We start from the raw sequence: 13,361 nt of genomic DNA on the forward strand, positions 1-13,361 counted from the left end.
GATACATCGCGTGTGACAGAGACACCGGCCCCATGATACATGGCGTGTGACGGAGACACCGGCCCCATGATACACCGTGTGTGATGGAGACACCGGCCCCATGATACATGGCGTGTGACGGAGACACCAGCCCCATGATACACCGCGTGTGACAGAGACACCGGCCCCGTGATACACCGCGTGTGACGGAGACACCGGCCCCGTGATACACCGCGTGTGACGGAGACACCGGCCCCGTGATACACCGCGTGTGACGGAGACACCGGCCCCGTGATACACCGCGTGTGACGGAGACACCGGCCCCGTGATACACCGCGTGTGACGGAGACACCGGCCCCGTGATACACCGCGTGTGACGGAGACACCGACCATGTGATACATCGCGTGTGACGGAGACACCGACCATGTGATACATCGCGTGTGACGGAGACACCGGCCCCGTGATACACTGCGTGTGACGGGAACCCCAGCCCCGTGATACACCGCGTGTGACGGAGACCCCGGCCCCGTGATACACTGCGTGTGACAGAGACACCGGCCCCACGATACACCGCGTGACGGAGACACCGGCCCCACGATACACCGCGTGTGACGGAGACACTGGCCCCACGATACACCGCGTGTGACGGAGACAACGGCCCTGTGATACACCGCGTGTGACGGAGACACCGGCCCCGTGATACACCGTGTGTGACGGAGACACCGCCCCCGTGATACACCGTGTGTGACGGAGACACCGGCCCCGTGATACACCGTGTGTGACGGCGACACCGGCCCCGTGATACACCGCGAGAGACACCGGCCCCGTGATACACCGCGTGTGACGGAGACCCCGGCTCCATGATACACCGTGACAGAGACAATGGCCCCGTGATACACCGCGTGTGACGGAGACCCCGGCCCCGTGATACACCGTGTGTGACGGCGACACCGGCCCCATGATACACCATGTGTGAGAGACACCGGCCCCATGATACACCGCATGTGACGGAGACACCGGCCCCATGATACACCGCGTGTGACTGAGACCCCGACCCCGTGATACACCGCGTGTGACGGAGACACCGGCCCCGTGATACACCGCGTGTGACGGAGACACCGGCCCCATGATACACCGCGTGACTGAGACACCGGCCCCGTGATACACCGCGTGTGAGAGAGACACCGGCCCCGTGATACACCGCATGTGACGGAGACCCTGGCCCCATGATACACCGGCCCCATGATACACCGCGTGTGACTGAGAAACCGGCCCCATGATACACCATGTGTGACGAAGACCTCGACCCCGTGATACACCGCGTGTGACGGAGACACTGGCCCCGTGATACACCGCGTGTGACTGAGACCCCGACCCCGTGATACACCGCGTGTGATGGAGACCCCGTGATACACTGTGTGTGACTGAAACCCCGAGATACACTGTGTGTGAGAGAGACACTGGCCCCGTGATACATGGCGTGTGACGGAGACACCGGCCCCATGATACACCGTGTGTGAGAGAGACACCGGCCCCGTGATACACCGCGTGTGACGGACACCCTGGCCCCATGATACACCGCGTGTGACGGAGACACCGGCCCCGTGATACACCGCGTGTGACGGAGACCCCGACCCCGTGATACACCGCGTGTGACGGAGACCCCGACCCCGTGATACACCGCGTGTGACTGAGACACCGGCCCCATGATACATGGCGTGTGACGGAGACACCGGCCCCATGATAGACCGTGTGTGATGGAGACACCGGCCCCATGATACATGGCGTGTGACGGAGACACTGGCCCCATGATACACTGTGTGTGACGGAGACACCGGCACTGTGATACACCGTGTGTGACGGAGACACTGGCCCCATGATACACCGTGTGTGACGGAGACACCGGCCCCGTGATACACCGCGTCTGATGGAGACACTGGCCCCGTGATACACCGCGTGTGACGGAGACGCCGGCCCCGTGATACACCGTGTTATCCATGCACCATTGGACATTCGCCACAGGTTACTATCCCAAATAGTTTGTGACACGGACCCGGGGGCTTATGGGAAAGGTCCTCTCCACGAAGCGTAACTAGATGCTACCCGGAGACCCCGGCTGTGAGGGGTCAGGACGGGGGCAGCAGTCACGTGACAGCGGCGGGGAAGGGGGGGCAGCAGAAGTCACGTGACAGCGGCGGGGAAGGGGGGGCAGCAGTCACGTGATAGCGGCGAGGAGAGGGGCAGCAGCAGTCACGTGACAGCGGTGGGACGACCCCGTGCTTCTCTCCGGCCCCGGCAGGTGTCGCTGCGCCGGGAGCGGAAGTGCAGGCGGCGTGGAGGGGGCTTCCGGTGGGTGTGCAGCGGCCTGACTCCCTGATGAGAATCCGGTGGACCGCGGGTTCCAGAGAGGTGAGAGGTCCCGGCACACGGGCACTTCCTGTCACCCATAGCAACAGCCTGGCCACTCCTCCCTGGTTACTGAGTGTGAGTGCTGCACAGCAGTGTGTGGTGGCTGCATTCCCTGAGTGTGAGTGCTGCACAGTGTGTGGTGGCTGCATTCCCTGAGTGTGAGTGCTGCACAGTGTGTGGTGGCTGCATTCCCTGAGTGTGAGTGCTGCACAGTGTGTGGTGGCTGCATTCCCTGAGTGTGAGTGCTGCACAGTGTGTGGTGGCTGCATTCCCTGAGTGTGAGTGCTGCACAGTGTGTGGTGGCTGCATTCCCTGAGTGAGTGCTGCACAGTGTGTGGTGGCTGCATTCCCTGAGTGTGTAGTGGCTGCATTCCCTGAGTGTGAGTGCTGCACAGCGGTGTGTGGTGGCTGCATTCCCTTAGTGTGAGTGCTGCACAGTGTGTGTGGTGACTGTATTCCCTGAGTGTGAGTGCTGCACAGTGTGTGTGGTGGCTGCATTCCCTGAGTGTGAGTGCTTGGCTGCATTCCCTGAGTGTGAGTGCTGCACAGCAGTGTGATGTGGCTGCATTCCCTGAGTGTAAGTGCTGTAGCTGCATTCCCTGAGTGTGAGTGCTGCACAGTGTGTGTGGTGTCTGCATTCCCTGAGTGTGAGTGCTGTACAGCAGTGTGTGGTGACTGCATTCCCTGAGTGTGAGTGCTGCACAGCAGTGTGTGGTGGCTGCATTCCCTGAGTGTAAGTGCTGCACAGCAGTGTGTGGTGGCTGCATTCCCTGAGTGTGAGTGCTGCACAGCAGTGTGTGGTGGCTGCATTCCCTGAGTGTGAGTGCTGCACAGCAGTGTGTGTGGTGGCTGCATTTCCTGAATGTGAGTGCTGCACAGCAGTGTGTGTGGTGGCTGCATTTCCTGAATGTGAGTGCTGCACAGCTGTGTGTGGTGGCTGCATTTCCTGAATGTGAGTGCTGCACAGCAGTGTGTGTGGTGGCTGCATTTCCTGAATGTGAGTGCTGCATAGTGTGTGGTGGCTGCATTCCCTGAGTGTGAGTGCTGCAAAGTGTGTGGTAGCTGCATTCCCTGAGTGTGTGTGTTGGCTGCATTCCCTGAGTGTGAGTGCTGCACAGCAGTGTGTGGTGGCTGCATTCCCTGAGTGTGAGTGCTGCACAGCGGTGTGCTGTGGCTGCATTCCCTGAGTGTGAGTGCTGCACAGTGTGCTGTGGCTGCATTCCCTGAGTGTGAGTGCTGTAGCTGCATTCCCTGAGTGTGAGTGCTGCACAGTGTGTGGTGTCTGCATTCCCTGAGTGTGAGTGCTGTACAGCAGTGTGTGGTGACTGCATTCCCTGAGTTTGAGTACTGCACAGTAGTGTGTGGTGGCTGCATTCCCTGAGTGTAAGTGCTGCACAGCAGTGTGTGGTGGCTGCATTCCCTGAGTGTAAGTGCTGCACAGCAGTGTGTGGTGGCTGCATTCCCTGAGTGTAAGTGCTGCACAGCAGTGTGTGGTGGCTGCATTCCCTGAGTGTGAGTGCTGCACAGCAGTGTGTGGTGGCTGCATTCCCTGAGTGTGAGTGCTGCACAGCAGTGTGTGTGGTGGCTGCATTTCCTGAGTGTGAGTGCTGCACAGCAGTGTGTGTGGTGGCTGCATTTCCTGAATGTGAGTGCTGCACAGCAGTGTGTGTGGTGGCTGCATTTCCTGAATGTGAGTGCTGCACAGCAGTGTGTGTGGTGGCTGCATTTCCTGAATGTGAGTGCTGCATAGTGTGTGGTGGCTGTATTCCCTGAGTGTGAGTGCTGCAAAGTGTGTGGTAGCTGCATTCCCTGAGTGTGTGTGGTGGCTGCATTCCCTGAGTGTGTGTGCTGCACAGCGGTGTGTGGTGGCTGCATTCCCTGAGTGTGAGTGCTGCACAGCGGTGTGTGTTGTGGCTGCATTCCCTGAGTGTGCTGTGGCTGCAATCCCTGAGTGTGAGTGCTGTAGCTGCATTCCCTGAGTGTGAGTGCTGCACAGTGTGTGGGGGGTCTGCATTCCCTGAGTGTGAGTGCTGTACAGCAGTGTGTGGTGACTGCATTCCCTGAGTTTGAGTGCTGCACAGCAGTGTGTGGTGGCTGCATTCCCTGAGTTTGAGTGCTGCACAGCAGTGTGTGGTGGCTGCATTCCCTGAGTGTGAGTGCTGCATAATGTGTGGTGGTTGCATTCCCTGAGTGTGAGTGCTGCACAGCAGTGTGTGGTGGTTGCATTCCCTGAGTGTGAGTGCTGCACAGTGTGTGTGGTGTCTGCATTCCCTGAGTGTGAGTGCTGCACAGCGGTGTGTGGTGTCTGCATTCCCTGAGTGTGAGTGCTGCACAGCAGTGTGTGGTGACTGCATTCCCTGTGTGTGAGTGCTGCACAGCAGTGTGTGTGGTGACTGCTGCACAGCAGTGTGTGTGGTGTCTGCATTCCCTGAGTGTGAGTGCTGCACAGTTTGTGTGGTGACTGCATTCCCTGAGTGTGAGTGCTGCACAGCAGTGTGTGGTGACTGCATTCCCTGTGTGTGAGTGCTGCACAGCAGTGTGTGGTGACTGCATTCCCTGAGTGTGAGTGCTGCACAGCAGTGTGTGGTGACTGCATTCCCTGAGTGTGAGTGTGTGGTGGCTGCATTCCCTGAGTGTGAGTGCTGCATAGTGTGTGGTGGCTGCATTCCCTGAGTGTGAGTGCTGCACAGTGTGTGTGGTGACTGCATTCCCTGAGTGTGAGTGCTGCACAGCAGTGTGTGGTGACTGCATTCCCTGAGTGTGAGTACTGTACACTGTGTGTGGTGACTGCATTCCCTGAGTGTGAGTGCTGCACAGCAGTGTGTGGTGGCTGCATTCCCTGAGTGTAAGTGCTGCACAGCAGTGTGTGGTGGCTGCATTCCCTGAGTGTGAGTGCTGCACAGCAGTGTGTGGTGACTGCATTCCCTGAGTGTGAGTGTGTGGTGACTGCATTCCCTGAGTGTGAGTGCTGCATAGTGTGTGGTGGCTGCATTCCCTGAGTGTGAGTGCTGCACAGTGTGTGTGGTGACTGCATTCCCTGAGTGTGAGTGCTGCACAGCAGTGTGTGTGTGGTGGCTGCATTCCCTGAGTGTGAGTGCTGCACAGTGTGTGTGGTGGCTGCATTCCATGAGTGTGAGTGCTGCACAGTGTGTGTGGTGTCTGCATTCCTTGAGTGTGAGTGCTGCACAGTGTGTGGTGACTGCATTCCCTGAGTGTGAGTGCTGCATAATGTGTGGTGGCTGCATTCCCTGAGTGTAAGTGCTGCATAGTGTGTGGTGGCTGCATTCCCTGAGTGTGAGTGTGTGGTGGCTGCATTCCCTGAGTGTGAGTGCTGCACAGTGTGTGTGGTGACTGCATTCCCTGAGTGTGAGTGCTGCACAGTGTGTGTGGTATCTGCACTCCCTGAGTGTGAGTGCTGCACAGCGGTGTGTGTGGTGGCTGCATTCCCTGAGTGTGAGTACTGCACAGTAGTGTGTGGTGACTGCATTCCCTGAGTGTGGGTGCTGCAAAGCAGTGTGTGTGGTGTCTGCATTCCCTGAATGTGAGTGCTGCACAGCAGTGTGTGTGTGGTGTCTGCATTCCCTGAGTGTGAGTGCTGCACAGCAGTGTGTGTGGTGACTGCATTCCCTGAGTGTGAGTGCTGCACAGTGTGTGTGTGTGGTGACTGCATTCCCTGAGTGTGAGTGCTGCACAGCAGTGTGTGGTGGCTGCATTCCCTGAGTGTGAGTGCTGCATAATGTGTGGTGGCTGCATTCCCTGAGTGTGAGTGCTGCACAGCAGTGTGTTGTGACTGCATTCCCTGAGTGTGAGTGCTGCACAGCAGTGTGTGTGTTGGCTGCATTCCCTGAGTGTGAGTGCTGCATAATGTGTGGTGGCTGCATTCCCTGAGTGTGAGTGCTGCACAGCAGTGTGTGGTGGCTGCATTCCCTGAGTGTGAGTGCTGCATAATGTGTGGTGGCTGCATTCCCTGAGTGTGAGTGCTGCACAGCAGTGTGTGTGTTGGCTGCATTCCCTGAGTGTGAGTGCTGCATAATGTGTGGTGGCTGCATTCCCTGAGTGTGAGTGCTGCACAGCAGTGTGTGGTGGCTGCATTCCCTGAGTGTGAGTGCTGCATAATGTGTGGTGGCTGCATTCCCTGAGTGTGAGTGCTGCACAGCAGTGTGTGTGGTGGCTGCATTCCATGAGTGTGAGTGCTGCACAGTGTGTGGTGACTGCATTCCATGAGTGTGAGTGCTGCACAGTGTGTGGAGACTGCATTCCCCGAGTGTGAGTGCTGCACAGTGTGTGTGGTGGCTGCATTCCCTGAGTGTGAGTGCTGCACAGTGTGTGTAGTATCTGCATTCCCTGAGTGTGAGTGCTGCACAGTGTGTGGGGTGTCTGCATTCCCTGAGTGTGAGTGCTGCATAATGTGTGGTGGCTGTATTCCATGAGTGTGAGTGCTGCATAGTGTGTAGTGGCTGCATTCCCTGAGTGTGAGTGTGTGGTGACTGCATTCCCTGAGTGTGAGTGCTGCACAGCAGTGTGTGGTGACTGCATTCCCTGAATGTGAGTGGTGCATAATGTGTGGTGGCTGCATTCCCTGAGTGTGAGTGCTGCACAGCAGTGTGTGGTGACTGCATTCCCTGAGTGTGAGTGCTGCACAGCAGTGTGTGTGGTGGCTGCATTCCCTGAGTGTGAGTGCTGCATAGTGTGTGGTGGCTGCATTCCCTGAGTGTGAGTGTGTGGTGGCTGCATTCCCTGAGTGTGAGTGCTGTACAGTGTGTGTGGTGACTGCATTCCCTGAGTGTGAGTGCTGCACAGCAGTGTGTGGTGACTGGATTCCCTGAGTGTGAGTGCTGCACAGTTTGTGTGGTGGCTGCATTTCCTGAGTGTGAGTGCTGCACAGCAGTGTGTGTGGTGGCTGCATTCCCTGAGTGTGAGTGCTGCACAGTGTGTGTGTGTGTGTGGTGGCTGCATTCCATGAGTGTGAGTGCTGCACAGTGTGTGTGTGTGGTGGCTGCATTCCATGAGTGTGAGTGCTGCACAGTGTGTGTAGTGTCTGCATTCCCTGAGTGTGAGTGCTGCACAGTGTGTGGGGTGTCTGCATTCCCTGAGTGTGAGTGCTGCACAGTGTGTGTGGTGACTGCATTCCCTGAGTGTGAGTGCTGCATAATGTGTGGTGGCTGTATTCCATGAGTGTGAGTGCTGCACAGTGTGTGTGGTGGCTGCATTCCCTGAGTGTGAGTGCTGCACAGTGTGTGTGGTGGCTGCATTCCATGAGTGTGAGTGCTGCACAGTGTGTGTGGTGGCTGCATTCCCTGAGTGTGAGTGTGTGGTGGCTGCATTCCCTGAGTGTGAGTGCTGCACAGTGTGTGTGTGTGGTGGCTGCATTCCCTGAGTGTGTGTGTGTGTGTGTGTGTGTGTGTGTGTGTGTGTGGTGGCTGCATTCCCTGAGTGTGAGTGCTGCACAGTGTGTGTGGTGGCTGCATTCCATGAGTGTGAGTGCTGCACAGTGTGTGGTGACTGCATTCCCCGAGTGTGAGTGCTGCACAGTGTGTGTGGTGGCTGCATTCCCTGAGTGTGAGTGCTGCACAGTGTGTGTGTGTGGTGGCTGCATTCCATGAGTGTGAGTGCTGCACAGTGTGTGTAGTGTCTGCATTCCCTGAGTGTGAGTGCTGCATAATGTGTGGTGGCTGTATTCCATGAGTGTGAGTGCTGCATAGTGTGTAGTGGCTGCATTCCCTGAGTGTGAGTGTGTGGTGACTGCATTCCCTGAGTGTGAGTGCTGCACAGCGGTGTGTGGTGACTGCATTCCATGAATGTGAGTGCTGCATAATGTGTGGTGGCTGCATTCCCTGAGTGTGAGTGCTGCACAGCAGTGTGTGGTGACTGCATTCCCTGAGTGTGAGTGTGTGGTGGCTGCATTCCCTGAGTGTGAGTGCTGCATAGTGTGTGGTGGCTGCATTCCCTGAGTGTGAGTGTGTGGTGGCTGCATTCCCTGAGTGTGAGTGCTGTACAGTGTGTGTGGTGACTGCATTCCCTGAGTGTGAGTGCTGCACAGCAGTGTGTGGTGACTGCATTCCCCGAGTGTGAGTGCTGCACAGTTTGTGTGGTGACTGGATTCCCTGAGTGTGAGTGCTGCACAGTTTGTGTGGTGGCTGCATTTCCTGAGTGTGAGTGCTGCACAGCAGTGTGTGTGGTGGCTGCATTCCCTGAGTGTGAGTGCTGCACAGTGTGTGTGGTGGCTGCATTCCCTGAGTGTGAGTGCTGCACAGTGTGTGTGTGTGTGTGTGTGTGGTGGCTGCATTCCATGAGTGTGAGTGCTGCACAGTGTGTGTGGTGGCTGCATTCCCTGAGTGTGAGTGTGTGGTGGCTGCATTCCCTGAGTGTGAGTGCTGCACAGTGTGTGTGGTGACTGCATTCCCTGAGTGTGAGTGCTGCATAATGTGTGGTGGCTGTATTCCATGAGTGTGAGTGCTGCACAGCAGTGTGTGTGGTGGCTGCATTCCCTGAGTGTGAGTGCTGCATAATGTGTGGTGGCTGTATTCCATGAGTGTGAGTGCTGCACAGCAGTGTGTGTGGTGGCTGCATTCCCTGAGTGTGAGTGCTGCACAGTGTGTGTGGTGGCTGCATTCCCTGAGTGTGAGTGCTGCACAGTGTGTGTGTGTGTGGTGGCTGCATTCCATGAGTGTGAGTGCTGCACAGTGTGTGTAGTGTCTGCATTCCCTGAGTATGAGTGCTGCACAGTGTGTGGGGTGTCTGCATTCCCTGAGTGTGAGTGCTGCACAGTGTGTGTGGTGACTGCATTCCCTGAGTGTGAGTGCTGCATAATGTGTGGTGGCTGTATTCCATGAGTGTGAGTGCTGCATAGTGTGTAGTGGCTGCATTCCATGAGTGTGAGTGCTGCACAGTGTGTGGTGACTGCATTCCCCGAGTGTGAGTGCTGCACAGTGTGTGTGGTGGCTGCATTCCCTGAGTGTGAGTGCTGCACAGTGTGTGTGTGTGGTGGCTGTATTCCATGAGTGTGAGTGCTGCACAGTGTGTGTGTGTGGTGGCTGCATTCCATGAGTGTGAGTGCTGCACAGTGTGTGGGGTGTCTGCATTCCCTGAGTGTGAGTGCTGCACAGTGTGTGTGGTGACTGCATTCCCTGAGTGTGTGGTGGCTGCATTCCCTGAGTGTGAGTGCTGCATAGTGTGTGGTGGCTGCATTCCCTGAGTGTGAGTGTGTGGTGGCTGCATTCCCTGAGTGTGAGTGCTGTACAGTGTGTGTGGTGACTGCATTCCCTGAGTGTGAGTGCTGCACAGCAGTGTGTGGTGACTGCATTCCCCGAGTGTGAGTGCTGCACAGTTTGTGTGGTGGCTGCATTTCCTGAGTGTGAGTGCTGCACAGCAGTGTGTGTGGTGGCTGCATTCCCTGAGTGTGAGTGCTGCACAGTGTGTGGTGACTGCATTCCATGAGTGTGAGTGCTGCACAGTGTGTGGTGACTGCATTCCCCGAGTGTGAGTGCTGCACAGTGTGTGTGGTGGCTGCATTCCCTGAGTGTGAGTGCTGCACAGTGTGTGTGTGTGTGTGGTGGCTGCATTCCATGAGTGTGAGTGCTGCACAGTGTGTGTAGTGTCTGCATTCCCTGAGTGTGAGTGCTGCACAGTGTGTGTGGTGACTGCATTCCCTGAGTGTGAGTGCTGCATAATGTGTGGTGGCTGTATTCCATGAGTGTGAGTGCTGCACAGCAGTGTGTGTGGTGGCTGCATTCCCTGAGTGTGAGTGCTGCACAGTGTGTGTGGTGACTGCATTCCCTGAGTGTGAGTGCTGCATAATGTGTGGTGGCTGTATTCCATGAGTGTGAGTGCTGCACAGCAGTGTGTGTGGTGGCTGCATTCCCTGAGTGTGAGTGCTGCACAGTGTGTGTGGTGGCTGCATTCCCTGAGTGTGGGTGCTGCACAGTGTGTGTGTGTGGTGGCTGCATTCCATGAGTGTGAGTGCTGCACAGTGTGTGTAGTGTCTGCATTCCCTGAGTGTGAGTGCTGCACAGTGTGTGGGGTGTCTGCATTCCCTGAGTGTGAGTGCTGCACAGTGTGTGTGGTGACTGCATTCCCTGAGTGTGAGTGCTGCATAATGTGTGGTGGCTGTATTCCATGAGTGTGAGTGCTGCATAGTGTGTAGTGGCTGCATTCCATGAGTGTGAGTGCTGCACAGTGTGTGGTGACTGCATTCCCCGAGTGTGAGTGCTGCACAGTGTGTGTGGTGGCTGCATTCCCTGAGTGTGAGTGCTGCACAGTGTGTGTGGTGGCTGTATTCCATGAGTGTGAGTGCTGCACAGTGTGTGTGTGTGGTGGCTGCATTCCATGAGTGTGAGTGCTGCACAGTGTGTGGGGTGGCTGCATTCCCTGAGTGTGAGTGCTGCACAGTGTGTGTGGTGACTGCATTCCCTGAGTGTGAGTGCTGCATAATGTGTGGTGGCTGTATTCCATGAGTGTGAGTGCTGCATAGTGTGTGGTGACTGCATTCCCTGAGTGTGAGTGCTGCACAGCGGTGTGTGGTGACTGCATTCCCTGAATGTGAGTGCTGCATAATGTGTGGTGGCTGCATTCCCTGAGTGTGAGTGCTGCATAGTGTGTGGTGACTGCTTTCCCTGAGTGTGAGTGCTGCACAGTTTGTGTGGTGACCGGATTCCCTGAGTGTGAGTGCTGCACATCAGTGTGTGGTGGCTGCATTCCCTGAGTGTGAGTGCTGCACAGCAGTGTGTGTGGTGGCTGCATTCCCTGAGTGTGAGTGCTGCACAGCAGTGTGTGGTGGCTGCATTCCCTGAGTGTGAGTGCTGCACAGCAGTGTGTGTGGTGGCTGCATTCCATGAGTGTGAGTGCTGCACAGTGTGTGTGGTGGCTGCATTCCCTGACTGTGATTGTGTGGTGGCTGCATTCCCTGAGTGTGAGTGCTGCACAGCGGTGTGTGGTGGCTGCATTCCCTGAGTGTGAGTGCTGCACAGCATTTCCTGAGTGTGAGTGCTGCATAGTGTGTGGTGGCTGCATTCCCTGACTGTGATTGTGTGGTGGCTGCATTCCCTGAGTGTGAGTGCTGCACAGCAGTGTGTGTGGTGGCTGCATTCCCTGAGTGTGAGTGCTGCACAGCAGTGTGTGTGGTGGCTGCATTCCCTGAGTGTGAATGCTGCACAGTGTGTGGGGTGTCTGCATTCCCTGAGTGTGAGTGCTGCATAATGTGTGGTGGCTGTATTCCATGAGTGTGAGTGCTGCATAGTGTGTAGTGGCTGCATTCCCTGAGTGTGAGTGTGTGGTGACTGCATTCCCTGAGTGTGAGTGCTGCACAGCGGTGTGTGGTGACTGCATTCCCTGAATGTGAGTGCGGCATAATGTGTGGTGGCTGCATTCCCTGAGTGTGAGTGCTGCACAGCAGTGTGTGGTGACTGCATTCCCTGAGTGTGAGTGTGTGGTGGCTGCATTCCCTGAGTGTGAGTGCTGCATAGTGTGTGGTGGCTGCATTCCCTGAGTGTGAGTGTGTGGTGGCTGCATTCCCTGAGTGTGAGTGCTGTACAGTGTGTGTGGTGACTGCATTCCCTGAGTGAGAGTGCTGCACAGCAGTGTGTGGTGACTGCATTCCCCGAGTGTGAGTGCTGCACAGTTTGTGTGGTGACTGGATTCCCTGAGTGTGAGTGCTGCACAGTTTGTGTGGTGGCTGCATTTCCTGAGTGTGAGTGCTGCACAGCAGTGTGTGTGGTGGCTGCATTCCCTGAGTGTGAGTGCTGCACAGTGTGTGGTGACTGCATTCCATGAGTGTGAGTGCTGCACAGTGTGTGGTGACTGCATTCCCCGAGTGTGAGTGCTGCACAGTGTGTGTGGTGGCTGCATTCCCTGAGTGTGAGTGCTGCACAGTGTGTGTGTGTGTGTGGTGGCTGCATTCCATGAGTGTGAGTGCTGCACAGTGTGTGTGTGTGGTGGCTGCATTCCATGAGTGTGAGTGCTGCACAGTGTGTGTGTGTGTGTGGTGGCTGCATTCCATGAGTGTGAGTGCTGCACAGTGTGTGTAGTGTCTGCATTCCCTGAGTGTGAGTGCTGCACAGCAGTGTGTGTGGTGACTGCATTCCCTGAGTGTGAGTGCTGCATAATGTGTGGTGGCTGTATTCCATGAGTGTGAGTGCTGCACAGCAGTGTGTGTGGTGGCTGCATTCCCTGAGTGTGAGTGCTGCACAGTGTGTGTGGTGGCTGCATTCCCTGAGTGTGAGTGCTGCACAGTGTGTGTGTGTGGTGGCTGCATTCCATGAGTGTGAGTGCTGCACAGTGTGTGTAGTGTCTGCATTCCCTGAGTGTGAGTGCTGCACAGTGTGTGGGGTGTCTGCATTCCCTGAGTGTGAGTGCTGCACAGTGTGTGTGGTGACTGCATTCCCTGAGTGTGAGTGCTGCATAATGTGTGGTGGCTGTATTCCATGAGTGTGAGTGCTGCATAGTGTGTAGTGGCTGCATTCCCCGAGTGTGAGTGCTGCACAGTGTGTGGTGACTGCATTCCCCGAGTGTGAGTGCTGCACAGTGTGCGTGGTGGCTGCATTCCCTGAGTGTGAGTGCTGCACAGTGTGTGTGTGTGTGGTGGCTGCATTCCATGAGTGTGAGTGCTGCACAGTGTGTGTGTGTGGTGGCTGCATTCCATGAGTGTGAGTGCTGCACAGTGTGTGGGGTGTCTGCATTCCCTGAGTGTGAGTGCTGCACAGTGTGTGTGGTGACTGCATTCCCTGAGTGTGAGTGCTGCATAATGTGTGGTGGCTGTATTCCATGAGTGTGAGTGCTGCATAGTGTGTGGTGACTGCATTCCCTGAGTGTGAGTGCTGCACAGCGGTGTGTGGTGACTGCATTCCCTGAGTGTGAGTGCTGCATAGTGTGTGGTGGCTGCATTCCCTGAGTGTGAGTGCTGCACAGCAGTGTGTGGTGACTGCATTCCCTGAGTGTGAGTGTGTGGTGGCTGCATTCCCTGAGTGTGAGTGCTGCA

At 56.4% G+C, this 13,361-nt stretch overlaps 1 protein-coding gene across 2 annotated transcripts in view; it reads left to right on the plus strand.

Moving 5' to 3' along the window:
* Positions 1 to 2,202: 2,202 nt before the first annotated feature.
* Positions 2,203 to 13,361, plus strand: part of ZZZ3 (zinc finger ZZ-type containing 3) — a 130,077-nt gene continuing 118,918 nt past the window's right edge. Inside the window, exon 1 of one of the 2 annotated variants that reach the window (XM_063939040.1) lies at positions 2,203 to 2,389. The gene's annotated coding sequence lies outside the window, so the exon portion shown is untranslated. Of the gene's footprint in view, positions 2,465 to 13,361 lie in introns of both variants that reach the window. The other variant, XM_063939042.1, reaches the window with a different exon arrangement.

This window comes from Pseudophryne corroboree, chromosome 9 (genome assembly GCF_028390025.1).
Source record: "Pseudophryne corroboree isolate aPseCor3 chromosome 9, aPseCor3.hap2, whole genome shotgun sequence".
NCBI classification, from domain to species: Eukaryota; Metazoa; Chordata; class Amphibia; order Anura; family Myobatrachidae; genus Pseudophryne; species Pseudophryne corroboree.